This window comes from Arvicola amphibius, chromosome 4 (assembly GCF_903992535.2).
Source record: "Arvicola amphibius chromosome 4, mArvAmp1.2, whole genome shotgun sequence".
Classification (NCBI taxonomy): domain Eukaryota; kingdom Metazoa; phylum Chordata; class Mammalia; order Rodentia; family Cricetidae; genus Arvicola; species Arvicola amphibius.
The window spans coordinates 55,737,724-55,752,228 of NC_052050.1; the positions used below are offsets into that span (position 1 = coordinate 55,737,724).

Genomic DNA, 14,505 nt, shown 5'->3' on the forward strand with positions numbered 1-14,505 from the left:
AACAACCACGGTCTTATTCACCCTATGCTAACAGTGAACAGTACCTGTCATATAGCAGACAATCAGAAGCCATTTAGTGGGCCAGTGCTTTTCAGTCTTCATGACAGGTAAAGACCTGCAAAGGAGTTTAAACATGAATAGTATCAGCTGTCGCCCTGTTGCATATTATAACAGATGCATGGAGTTAGTTCACTCTGGGTTCTTTTTTAAGCATCTTTTCTTTGTTTGTGATAAGATTTCTTTTTGCTTTGTTTTTTATTGATTTTTATTGAGCTCTACATTTTTCTCTGCTCCCCTCCCTGCCTCTCCCCTCCCCTTCAATCTTCTCCCAAGGTCCCCATGCTCCCAGTTTACTCAGGAGATCTTGTCTTTTTCTACTACCCGTGTAGATTAGCTCCATGTCTGTCTCTCTTAGGGTCCTCATTTACCATTATTTTCTTCTTACTGTCTCTTTCCTTGGATAATCTATCCCTGTTACTTTAGGAATCCTGTCAAGATGATGCCCAAAGTCAGTGTCCGAGCCTTGACCTCTGAACTTTTTCAAGGCCCGTAAGTGTTGGTACAGCACCTGATTTATGATTTACAGGGACCTCCAAAACTCTAATTGTCCAAACTTAAGCTCATCACCCTTTTCAAATTACTTGGTCAACTCCATGACTCGAATGCACATTCTTAGAATTCTTGAGTTTTCAGATTTCTGCATTAGTGATCTTAAACTCTGAAGGCCTTTGCTCTGCTTGGGAATTTGATGAGTCCATGCTGAATTCCCAAGGGAAAATGTATATGCAGCTCTAGTTCCCACAATGGTCCATCCCCAAGGGGAAATGTATACGTGGTTAGTTCCTTCTATCGAGGAAGCTCTGAGTTTCTATAGCATCTTGAAGGATCTCACATTAACAGTCTTCAGGGAGAGAAAGGTATATAGTTCTCTCTTTTGTATCACCAACTTCTGCCACTTTTTTTTCTAGATTTTTCACTTGTTTCTATTTTGTTGTCTTCATTGAGCTCAATCTCAGTCAAAATATCAAGGTTCAGAGAACTGAAACACACTTCAAACCTGCTGCTCTTAACAGAGAGTGCCAAATGCTTTTCAAGGAAAAAAATCATGATGTTGAAAGACCACATAATCGAATATTCTTATTTACAATTGTGGAAATGAATGGAATGTGGAGGTTATTTGATTGAGAACTTAGAAAATAATTTATTCTTTTTAAAAGATGTGTTTATTTGTGTGTGTATACATATGTTTGTATGTATGTATGTGTGTGTGTGTGTTTGCCTGAGTGTATGTCTGTGTACCACACACATGTAGAAGCCTACAGAAGTCAGAAGAGGGCAGGAGCTCTCCAGGAACTGGAGTTGGAGATGGTTGTAAGCCACCATCTTGTTCTGGGAACCAAACCCAGGGCTCCTATAAGAGCAATAAGTGCTAGTTCCAGGACAGGCTCCAAAGCCACAGAGAAACCCTGTCTCGAAAAACCAAAAAAAAAAAAAAAAAAAAAAAAAGAGCAATAAGTGCTCTTAACGACAAAACTGTCTCTCCAGCTCCCCAAATAATTTATTCTTAGAGTAACAGTTGAAAAGAAATCACTACCAAAATTATCTTGGCCTAAAGGTGTTTATCCATATACAGAGTGGGTGAGGTTTTGATTTTCAGTGTAATTTCTTTAATATATGTTATTCAGAATTTTTGATTATATCAGTTTTGATAAACTGTAGCTTTCAAGGAATTTGTCCACTTACTTGAGTTGCTAAAATAATTGGCACAAATCTTTAATAATAGTTTCTTCTTGCCGGGCGGTGGTGGTGCACGCCTTTAATCCCAGCACTTGGGAGGCAGAGGCAGGCGGATCTCTGTGAGTTCGAGACCAGCCTGGTCTACAAGAGCTAGTTCCAGGACAGGCTCCAAAGCCGCAGAGAAACCCTGTCTCGAAAAACAAAAAAAAAAAACAAAACAAAACAAAAAAAAATAGTTTCTTCTTATCTTTTTAATGTCTATGATATGCAGTTTTATTCCACTTTTTATTTGTAACATAGGTTTATGTTCTCCTACTTTTCTTCATCAGTCTAGATACAAGTGTGTCCATTTTGGGGATCTGCTTTTAGCTTGGCTAGGCTTCTCTACTATATCTGCTTTCTTTCTTGAGGATTTCTGCTTGTCTTAGTCACTGTTCTATTACAGAGAAGAGACACCAAGGGAAAGAAGCCCTTAACTGGATGGCTTACTTACAGTTTCAGAGGACTACTGCAGGAAGCATGGCAGCAGGCGGACGCGATGCTAGAGCGCGAGCTGCAACCCCACAGGCAGCATGCAGAGAAAGAGACCAAGCCAGGTGTGGGCTTTTGAAAAAAAAAAAAAGTCAAAGCCCACTCCCAGTGACACACCTCCTCTTACAAGCCCACACCTCCTAATCATTTCCAAAGAGTTCTACCAACTGGGTACTGAGCACCCAAAAATGTGAGTTTTATGGGTGCCTGGACTGGCTGTTTTTTCTGTCAACCTGATGCAAGCTTGTGTCATCAGAGAGGAAGGAGCCTCAGTTGAGGAAATGCCTCCATGAGATCCAGCTGTAAGGCGTTTTCTCAATTGGTAATGAGTGGGGATGGGGGCCAGCCTCAGTGGTGGGTGGTGCCATCTCTGGGCTGGTGGTCCTAGGTTCTATAAGAAAGCGGGTTGAACAAACCGGGAAGAGCAAATCAGTAAGCAGCACCCATCCATGGCCTCTGTATTAGCTCCTGCTTCTAGGATTCTGGTCTGTTTGAGTTCCTATCCTGACTTCCTTTAATAATGAACAGAAATGTGGAAGTGTGAGCCAAATAAACCCTTTCCTCCCCGGTTTGCTTTTAGGGCATGCTATTCATCTCAGCAATATGAACCCTAAGACAGGGTCATTTTTATTAAAACCACCACACTGCTTCAATCTCTAGTAACATTTATTTATCATTTGGGACATCCTCCTTTTCTGTCTTCTTAAGGTAGAATCTTGGGTCGCTGATCTTAAGCCTTACTACTTTTCCCATATGAGCATATAGAGTTGAACTTCTCTCTGACCATGGTGTTTGCTGTTCTCTAGAAACTACTTCCTCTGCTCATTGTCATTCAGGCCAAAGTACTTTAATTTCCCCTGTGCTTTCTTCTTTGGCCTGTGAATTACTTAAATTAAGTAGTCAAATATTTTTCTCAGCAACATATTGCTCCTGATTTCTAATTAATTCCAGTCTAATCAGAGAACACACACTGAGTGAGCTAAGCCCTTCTGACATTGGTACGGTTTGTTGCCTGCAGTTGTTGGGGGCAGGGCTCTGCGACTAAGTCAAGAAACGAGTCAATTAAGATAAGGCTGCACATACTGTTCAACTCCTCTGAGTTGCTAGGGACTTTTTTTTTTCATTTAGATTAATCAAATGTTGAGAGAGGACATGCTCATGTTGTCCGTGTACAGTTGCTATGTCTTACTAGTGATTGTCCATTTTTTTAATTCTAAAATGCCACATTAAGAAACATTTCTTTATTCTTTTTGTATGTGTGTGTGTGTGTGCCGCAGTGTGCATGTGGAGGTCAGAACAATTTGCTGGAGTCCCTTTGCGTCTTATAATGGAACTCAGATGGGAAGGCTGGGTGGCAGGAACCTTTTCCAGCTGTGCCAGCTCACCTGCCTCTAAAACGCCTTTGGCATCTAGCAAGCTCTTTGACTAGAAGTCTATTTTGTGTGATGTTCTAGCTATAACTCAGGCTTTTTGGCACTTTTTGAGTGGCAGGCCGTTTTCAATTCATTTGAATCCGAAGCTTTATAATAAGGTAGGAAATACAGACTTAACTAACAAACATTCCTTTAAGACCCATTCTGAACATGTCTTTCTAGAGAATTTCGCTCTGATGACTGATTCAGTGAGGTCTAAAGCTTCCATTCACTGGATTATTTGTTTCCTAGTTTTTCTTTTTCCCAATATTTCCTTTTTTTTCTTCCTTTGGGTTATTTTGATAATTTAGCATTCCCTTGCTTGTTTGTTTATTAGTTTTTTGAGACAGGATTTCCCTGATTGTCCTAGTACTCACTCTGTAGACCAGGCTGACCTCAAATTTGGAGATCTGCTTACCTCTGCCTCCCAAGTGCTAGGATTAAAGGTGTGTGCCACCATCCAGCAGGAATGTCTAGCCCAGGCTGGCCTCGAACTCATGATCCTCATGCCTCTGCCTCCTTCAGCAAATCCTACTGGCATGTACCACCACGACTGAACCGGCCAGCATTCCTTTTTATTGTCTGTTAAAGGTGTATTTCTGTTTTGGGAAGGGGTGCTCTGGGGTTTATAATATGCATTATTAGCTTTTATCATTGAAGTCATACCACTGTGTGAATATTGTAGAAAGTATGTAGTCAATAACCCATTTTAGTAAAAAAGTATTGTCACAAGTACCTGAGATAATCAACATATAAACAAGAAAGGTTGTCTTGTCCCGATCCATGATCCAGCTGCTATGTTGCTTTGGGCCTGCAGGAAGCAGCACAGCATGACAGGAGCATGCAGTAGAGAAGGAAACACATCTCAAACAGCAGAAAGAAAGAAAGAAGGGGTCAGGACCCTGTGTTTCATCCAAGGGCACACCCCTAGTGACCCAGCTTCCTTACTGGGCTCTAAATAGTCCTTTCCTTCCAGAGCACTCAGGCCACAGACCAAGCCTTGGCTGTGAGGACCTTTGTGGGGTGCTCAAGACTCAAGGAGAGCAGGTCTCTTACACTACATCCATCCTGTCTGCATTGCATCCATGTGCCTCGGGAACGCTAGCAGGCGGTGCTCAGTCTTTCTCCCAATAGACACGTTTTCCAAATTAATAAGGAGTAAATCTTAAATGTTTTCTAGATAGTGTTGCTCATATCCTTATTTCTGAATACCCAGGTTCCCTTTCAGCATTAGTTCCCATAATCAGTTCTTGAAACGGTGTGAGCTGGCAGCTGGTGTTATTATTTTCCTTACTCCGGACATCACCTGATTCCACCTTCATCCCTGCAGGGCGCTTCTGTGCAGGCTGAGAGCTTCTGGGTTCATTTTGATCTTCCATCTTCCCAGAGTTCTGATGGGAAGCCTGCGGCTGTTCAAGCTGACACTGCCTCCCTAGTCATGGTATTTAGCCACCGTTTCGTCTGCTGTTCGTCCTTTGGCACTCTTAATTCCTCAGAGGCAGATGTTTGGATATTGTTTCATAAACCCCTGAGAATCTGTTCACTTAATTCCCTCTGTTTCCCTCCTTCAGTTTGATGGGCCTCTGAGATGACTCAGCTCTTTGTTATTTACAGACCTAGTAAACCCATTTTCCACGAAATAGTGTTTTCCAGACCATTCTACAGATAGGTTTGCAGTATTCCCATTTCTTTTCTCTCTGCGTGTTGTAGTTGATTGTCCATCCTTTCTTTCATTTTAATCATTGCTTCTTTGATTTTATTGAGCATGGCTGAAAATAATCCCCCTTAAATTCTTGTCTGGTAATCCCAACCATAGGGTCATCCCAATACCAAAATGTGGGTTTATTTTATTTTGCTATTTCCACTTAGCATCTGTTACAATGACTTGTTTCTTTGTGTGTAATCTTAAATTGTTCCCCAGACATTGGACAAGCCAAATACTATATAACCCCAAAGTCTATCACAATCCTCTGGAAATACAGATTTTTCTGTGTTTATCATAGTAGACAATTAATCCACCGAGACATTAAACCAAGCTGACTCTCGCCCTTGTGTCTAGAGTCTGTCCCATGGAAACAATAGGAATCAGTGTGACACTGGGGGATCCTGATAAGCTAGGGGCTCCCCGCTCCTAACTGCCCTCTTTTTTTTTGTTTGTTTGTTTTATTTTTTATATTTAAAAATTTCCATCTCCTCTCCTCTTCCTCCCCCTTCCCTCCCCTCCCCTCTCTTGCTTGAGCCTCTCATCTCACTCCGGCAGCTGGCAGCACTCAGCAGAACACGGGTCCCTGATGCTTCTGACCAGGAGTTTGAGCTTTGATTTGCTTCCGGAGTTCTAGGTGTCTCTGTCACTTTTCTCACTACGGCTGTCTTCAAGCCTAAGCTTCCAAAGTCGGAACTCCAAGCTTCGGTGCTCTCTGAAATCTGCTTAATTAATGTTCTTCAGGGTGTGTGTGTGTGTGTGTGTGTGTGTGTGTGGTTTGTTCAGCGTTTCCTGTTTTTAATTAGTGACAGGGTTGGTTTAACCTCTGAATGTACAAGTTTAAACGAGCCCTTCCACTCCAGTGTTTACATCAGGTATTTGGTGACAGTAATGAAGGCTGACTAATGTACATTCTTATTCCCAACAACCAAAGCCAAGGATCAGGATGGGGAACCAGAATCTTCCTGAGAAAATAGAATATTCATGAAGGGAAAGCTGTATTTCCAAAGGCAAAATGTGTTTGAGGGAGAGGAAAAAACTGTAAATATTCTACTCACGTTTTAACAATCCTGTACTATTCAGTGTTAACATTTTACAGGTACATGTTTTATGCATGATCTTTGTGTTATGAATATCTAATGCATGCACATAATATAATGTTTGGATAATTTATAGGTTTTTTTATTCCTAAGAGAGGCATAAATCCGATAACCTTTAAATTCCCATAAGAATCCCAGATTCTCCTAGTTCTAGCATCTAAGGATAGCATTGCTGACAGGCCCTTTGCTAAGCTCTGTGCATACATTTGCTTTATTGGGCTTCATAGCAATGCTGACAGGTAGGTGTGGCTCCTATAACAAATGAGAACTCCGAGATCCAGGAGAGTCAGCAGTGTGCCCAGGTGCGATGGGATCTGGGCTCCCGCGGGCCTCGCAGCTGATGTTTTCTTCGCTTTGTCTCCCGTTTGGAGTCGCAGGCTACCACCCAGCTAGCACTGGGTCACATCCATCACAGAAATAGTGTAGTAGAGAGGGGGAAACACCGTGTGGAGAAACAACAGTCTCTTCAAAGGAGCCCAGTCTTCTAGCTGCCGTAGACTCGTAGGCCCTGCGAGCCTCCTGATCCTCTCACGCTTCTCTCTCTGTCTGCCTCAGAAATAACAATGTGCTTCACCATCCTGTTCAAAGCTGCTTTGGACCTTAAACCGGAAGGGCTAGGAAAGTGTGATGAAACATGTGACTGTCGTTCTTCTGTCCCAACTCACACACTCGTGCTTCCTTTTCCAAGTCTTACAGTTACGGCTTCAACAGCGAAGGACCCAGGAGCAGCTGGCTAACCAAGGCTTGATACCACGTGAGTACCCGCCGCTCTTCCTCATCCCCTCAGCGCTGTGATATCCAGGAGACAAAAAGACCCTAGAGATCAGCTAGTCTCAGGCGATGTATCTCTCAGCGGAGATCCCCGGGGATCTGAATCCGAGGACATCTAGGCTGTGGATGTTTTATCTCCTACCCTTGCCTATGTGGAGGCTGTTCCTAAGACTCCAATATGGTAGATTTACTCCCAGGGTAAACTCAGTGGATGATGGGCGTCCCTGACTCTTCTCCTACTTTTGAAATTGGTTCTTCTAGAAGTACCAAGTGTAAGCTATTTTTTTCTTTTTTCTTTTCTTTTCTTTCTTTCTTTTTTTGGTTTGGGTTCAGCTATTTGAACCCACAATTAATTAAATATTGTCAAGCATTTCCTTTGTAGAAGACTCAGTTGCAATACTGTTCTAGCATGAATACTAACTACAATGTTGAACTACTGCCCAAAGTATGAGTCACAGGTTTTAGAAGATTATTTGAAATTTTCTAACAATTAAAGCTAATTCTTGGTTGTCCAGGAAAGTACAGGGGAAGGTGGCCCAGACATGAAATCACCGTTCCAATTCTTCTAGGTCATATTAATTCTTCAAATAAAATATAAAAGTCAGCGTTCATAATAACACCTGCAGAAATGTGAATCGTTGCACAGTACTGGTCTCAGACTGTACCCTAGACAAGACGATGGTGGTTAATATGTATAGGGACGTATTAAGGCCCAAGGATTGCCTAGAGCTGAGGATCTTCAAGCTTTTCCTTTTGAATTCAAAAGCGGCCCTCATATTAGCTAAGCATCCAACTGGTGAACGGCAGGGACTTTTGGAGCAAAACTTCTTTAGAGTTTTTTCCTGAGCATAGAAGTGATGGACGGGGGCTGGAGAGATGGCTCAGAGGTTAAGAGCGTTGCTTGCTCTTCCAAAGGTCCTGAGTTCAATTCCCAGCAACCACATGGTGGCTCACAACCATCTGTAATGGAGTCTGCTGCTCTCTTCTGGCCTGCGGCCATACACACAGACAGAATAATGTATACATAATAAATAAATAAATAAATAAATAAATATTTTTTTAAAAAAAAAGAAGAAGGGACGGATGGTCCTGTAATCTCAGTACTGACTGCTCCAGCAACACTGTCCTGCTGGGAAACGGAGGTGGCAAGCTCGTGTCTGGTGTTTTCGTCTGGTCAGGCTCCTGAAAGTGAGAAAGATGGAAGCCAGGGATCCGAGACTGCAAATCTCACGGCCATGTCCTCAGAGGTGTCCCCTCCTCATTTTGGAAGGGCAGATGGCTCATGCACACCAGTACCTCTCGGTTCATCCAGGTTCACAACTGATTTCAAACAAAATGTAGCCCACATGCCCAAATGCTGAACCTGGATTTCACAGCCCGCTTTTGGATAAGACTATTTTTGAAGCCTATGGAGATAAATCTGGATACAAGTGGAAAATAAAAGGTCAAGACAGCGATGACCCCCGGGATGTAGTGTCAGGTGTACAGGTGGAGCATCTTCTCCTGTAAAGGAACAGAGTGGAGATGTAATGTTTTCTTCTCCAGAATTTTCAGACTCAAGGAGGGTAGATATCAATGAAGCACTATTGAAATGCTTAAAGAGAGTTTGTGACCGGTCCGTCACATCATCAAGACATTTTCAGGGCAGGGAAGTCCTGCAAAGAATAAAATGTCTTACTTGAAACCCAGCCAAATGATAAAGGTTCGCTCATTAGCCACCTCCCCCCAACCAGAGTTTCTAAGGAAGCGGCTCCTGCCGTGGGAAAGTGTGTGGGTGTCTGGCACACACTGCAGACCCTGTGTGGATGGGCCTGCTCTGCTCAGCTCTCTTCAGGAAGCTCGAGAAAGAACCAGTCTCTGCCCCTGCTGGTGTACCCAGAGTCCTAATAGGCGACTAACCTGACACAGCACACCAAGGGACCATACCTAAAGGCAAATGAGGGCGAGAGGCTCCAAAAGGCTCGGATTCTCCTGGATTTAACCTTATGTAACACATTTTACTAACTGTGTACAGAATCCAGAGCCATGCACTGAGATGCCCACAATAATGACCAAGATGATTCCTGGGAGGAATTCAGAATACTAGGGGATCTGACAATAAGTCATTCTAATTCAGTGGGGGTCTCCTTGTCTGCCCAAGAAGACCTTCATCTATTATTTCAATTTTTTTAAGAGAAAGAGGAAAGGAAAGGAGGAAAAAATGAAAGGGCAAACAGCTACATAGTTCAGTTAATTCTCGGATTTTTTAAAAAGTTTTTCAGGTTTTTTTTTTTTCTTTTTAAGTTTTTCAGTTATTTTTTTTTTTTTAAGTTTTTCAGGAAACCATCTACATGTTTTCTAGCCAAGGCAGTGCTAATGGTCCGCACCACTCCCTGGGCCTCTCCTCAGCTCTCCTAGGAGCCTTGAAGTCTCCTCGCTAGAGTGATATTTCTCTCCAGCAGAGATCTGAGACACGCCCGGTAGTCAAATCCTTATTTCTAGCTAACATTCATGGAGATGAAGCTGAAGGCCTGAGAGAGTTTTCTAATGTCCTAAAACAGATCCAGTGAGTTCCGGGTTCCTCTCCTATTAACTTGTAAGAACTTAATACATGAAATAAGATTATTGTAAAATCTCACTTGGCCCATGGTGTGAAATAACTGTAATTCTCTGAAAATTGCACAACTTACTATAAATTGCCTACACACAAAACCAAAGGCCACGTTAGTGATTTATTCTAAATTGTCACACATACGTAGTTAATGGGAAACCGCCACTCTTGGGCAGTTTTTTTTTTTTTTTCTTTACGTTGGGTTATCTCTAGAGCCTACAGGAATGCCAGCTATCTCTTTGAGTGATAGAGCAGAGGTCAGAACCCGTGATGTCCAGTGCCCACACAGATCCTCTTTCTACCCTTGAGGCTCAGGCCCCACACAGACCATTTCTTTCAAATTTTCAAAAGAAATTGTTTTACATTTGTAAGAATGTAAATTAATTGTGACCAAAATAGTCAAGGAGAGATGTGGGGGTGTGACTCATGGTGCAATGCCCACTTTTAGTGCAAAAAAGACCCTGGCTTTGATTCCAGTACTGCGGAGACCCACTGGGAAAACGTGGAGGATGGCCCAGCCATCTCAATGAGATGTTTCACTCTAACCAGCTCTGACGGATCTCACTTTTTCTCAGTGTGATGATGATAAACTGTGTTTTCTCTTCTCTGACCCCAATGAGCTGAGATGTTCTTTCCAGTTGACTTGTCTACCTCATCCAACAGGGTTCAATTTCCTTCCTTCCTTCTTCATGGCCATGTAATGTGCAGGCTTTGAGGTTGCTGCTAAGTAACAAACAGTCCACACCAGTAGCAGCAACTTTTTCCCCCCAATACCTCCAATCACTTAAAAAACATTCACTTGTTTTTATGAGTTTGTATGAGTTTATGGTTTTCCCTCTTCTGGTGCTTTGAATAAAATTAAATGTACCATCTTTTGATTAGAAGTGAAGACAGACGTCTTCTTATATTCTTAGGTCAATGTAGAACCTTGATGTAGAGCAACTTAATGAATAAAAAAGTGTTCCTTGGACCTGAGTAGGAGGCTGAGCCATATCCTAAGACAGCTTTCACAGTGAGTGGTGAAGTCCATGCTTTCCAAACAGCCGTGAAATCTAAAGCTTTATTGAATTATCTCTCAGACACACGTATGATTCCCCAGATGGAACTGTCTGAATCTCCGCTGAAGCTAGGGTTTGAAAGGATGTCTTCCCCAGGTCTGCAGGCTCAAGGATGTAGGATATGAAGAAAGCACACTCTTGGGGCTTTAGAAGAGGGCTCCCTCTTGCCCTGGGAACGTCAAGGAGGGTTTTCCTTATTGTTTTCATACAAATATCCTCCCTACACTCCTCATACCTGAGCATCACCCTCCCAGGTAGATGCATTTTATTTTTAAAATTTTTAATATTCCTTTGATAGCTGCATTAAGAGTTTTGCTTATATTCACTCTTCCCAAACACACCCCAGATTCCCTACTCAACTTTGTGTTGTTTTATTTAAACCCATGATGTGCAAATATTTTTGGACAGGTAGGCTTCCAACGGAGCATCATCAACTTACCAGGAGGGGCTATACTCTTAGAGGAAACTCCCTCTCCCAGCACCTAACAATTGTCAATAACTCCAGAGTTAGAGGTGAAATTTCATGCCCAACTCCCACCTCTATGCTAGGATTTGATCTGGCTTGGACTTGCTCCAGTCTTGAATTCAGAATCTTAAATGGCTCTACCTTATTTTGACCCCTTCCAAAGCTCCCACATAAAGGACTCTCAGCCTCTTGACCTGGATGTACTAAAAATGGCCTCAGATCTATGAGCACCTACTAGGAGTAAGGCTGTACCTAGGGCATACACACAGGAATCAGACAGAATTTCTGAATCACTAAGGAGCTAGCTCCATGGAGCCCTCGTTTAACTGTTTCTGTTGAGAAGCTGGGGAAAGTATAGAGCCCTTCTTGAGAATGGGTACCAAGGGGTTTGAAGGAGGAACCTGAGTGTTGCCTCCCTCTCTGCTACCAAAGAACACCTCATGGGGATAAACTCGGGGAATACAGGGATACAGCTGTCTTCCTGGAATGGAAAAGGAGAGGAAAGAACTGGGATAGATGTCTGAGGACCTAGAGACCAGAGAAGTCACTGTGTGCCCACAGTTTCAGAGAAAGCCACCTCTGACTGGAGAGGGATTTCCGGGCAGCTTGAGTTCAATGATCTGATCTATGTAAATGAATTTGGAGATACGAGGAGCTGTCGGTGAATGGTGCTGCCTTTATTTGTTTTGCAGACTAATCCAAGCTACATCAGCCACATACTTATCGCAAAGCCTTGGTAAACCCCTGAACTCTGTGGCATTCCTGAGTAGCCAGAAGAATGACGGGCCATCCCCACACCCACCCCCCATGCAGCCTCACCATAGTGTTGAGACATTCACGGGACGGAGTCCCCCTGCCTTTTCTCAGTGCACCAGCTGACTTGGCTTCTCCCCACGGGCACCTACCACACACTGTTGGCTGCCTGAGCAGAACGCGGGGCACGAGGGGATTAATCTGTCTGCCTCTTCCTCTCTCCCTACCATCTCGCCCTCAGAGCTAGGGGACAGTACCCTGAACTTCCATGCCAAACTGGATCAATTGTGTCTTCTCTGTTCTCTTTCATCTCTCCCTCAATTTTCCTGTTGCCTGTTTCTTAAGAAGTAGAGAACCAGTCACTGGAGACACGCTTTGAATTTGTCTCTGTATCCACGACGGGAGGAACTCCCTAGTATTTGCATGTGTGAGGTCAGAATCTATGTGTATACACCAGGTCTTAAATGCCACCAGCTACATTGGGCAAATACACTGTTTTCGAACCCCAAAGACTATAATTTGAGCACAGAATAAGCGATCTATTACCAACTTCCCCTCAGAGAGAAAGAGATAGATACATAGATAGAATAATTAACAAGTTGCTATCACCCCCACAAAACCTGTGTCCCGATTGCTCAGGGGGAAGTATTCAAGGCCTGTTCGCCTTTCAAAGCAAGGAAGCGTGAGCAAACACCATGAAGCCCATTTTATAAGTGGGAAGCCAAGAGTGCAGAAAACCTACTGGATTAGTTCAAGGTTATACCAGCAAGGAGAGGTCTCAACTAGATGGGTCCTAAATTCGCAGGTACCCGGGATGCCTTTAATCACACAGCACCAGGAATCTCCCATATGGGAATGACCCTGTCTCCCTCCCCACAGACTACCCTGTAGAGACGGGGAGATCACCTCATCAGTTAAGAGCACTGGCTTCTTGCAGAGAACCTGGGCTCAATTGGCAGCACCCACATGGTAACTCACAGCCTTCTGTAACTTCACTTTCAGGGGATCTGACACCTTTCTCTGGCCAATGTGGGAACCAGGCACACACTGTACACTGGCATACATGCCGGCAAAATACCAAAACATATAAAATTAAAATTTAAAAAGCCTAGTAAGTATTCGTTATTAATCCACATGTCTATTTTCAACTAACAAGTGAGCTACAAATTTACTAGCAAATGGTTTTCACTGGAGCTGGCACTTTTAAACTACATTGCTGTGACTCCAGGCAGCAGTGGCAAAAGAGACTGTCAGTCACCGAGCATCCTTTCTAGGAACTGAAATCCAATCCGGACAATCCCAATCCAGGGCTTCTCATTAGAACTCGCTGTGTCTGTGAGACTTTCAGTAGGGGCACACTAGCCTTACAAGTCCCACGGGCTGTTGTCCTTAAACCTGGGTATCAACAACACCTGGGGAGTTTGTTCAAAGCCAAATTCCTATGCTTCACTCCCAGAAATTCTGAGGCTGTGGTTCTGAGATGCGGTTCAAGGGCCCAAACGTCTAACAAGTTCCCAATTAATGCTGGGAATTGCCGGTCCCGGGGCCTGTCCTAAGAACCATCTGCAGCTCTTGGCATTTCCTTCCGTCTCTATTCAGTGGAGTAGGACAGAGTACCCGGAGTTCTCTCTGGGCCTGGTAGTGAGAGGTCCCCTAGAGAGAAGTCAGTGGCGCGCAGCATCCCTAGTGGGCTGCCACTCAACACCAAAGCCCAGCCCTCGGCAAAAGAGCCCCGCCTCAGCCTTAATGAGTTCTCTGCAACCTCGGCCTCATTGGATCTCCTTGAAGGCCTGAAGTCGGAGTGGTGCAGAACGGACCGCAGGAGGCCTGTTCTTATCTAGGCGAATGTTTATCCACACAGCTGACCCAAATTAGTTGGAGCTGCAGGGACAGAAATAGGAATAGCCTGCGACTAAACGCTGAGGCGAGAACATGAATTCCCCTGTGAGGAGCGATTAATCTTCCTCCAGGGGAACAAGTCAGATGTGTGGCTGACTGGATTTATAGTCGAATTCTAATTTGAAATCACATGGACTTATTTTTTTAATTTAGAAATCCAAATTCCTTTTCCATCTTAAATGTCAGTGTCCTTTAAATATGAAATTTTGCCATTTGATACTCCCTGGGCTGGCAGCAGAAGTGGTCTTTTGTGTATTTAAAAAAAAAAATCAACCGAGGGAGGCATTATGACTTTTGGAGGCCTGCAGGGGAGATGGCTGGAGCCCACATTCTCTGGAGTCACAGGGTAGGCAAACCTCAACCCCAGGGCCACTCTGCTGGGGAGTTTTCCACAATGTGACCCCAAGCTAGTGTCCCATAGCACACCCAACCCCCACGGCAAGCCCTAAGGAGAGCATTACTTGGTGAGGGCAGCATGTAGGCCTC

General features: G+C 43.7%; 1 protein-coding gene across 3 annotated transcripts in view; it reads left to right on the top strand.

The window, feature by feature from the left end:
- The first annotated feature begins 4,562 nt into the window (after positions 1–4,562).
- The window catches only part of Myocd (myocardin), a 60,772-nt gene continuing 50,829 nt past the window's right edge, over positions 4,563–14,505 (top strand). For 2 of the 3 annotated variants that reach the window (XM_038327895.1, XM_038327897.1), the window contains exon 1: positions 7,179–7,236. The gene's annotated coding sequence lies outside the window, so the exon portion shown is untranslated. Of the gene's footprint in view, positions 4,574–7,178; positions 7,237–11,872; positions 12,025–14,505 lie in introns of those variants that run through there. The other variant, XM_038327896.1, reaches the window with a different exon arrangement.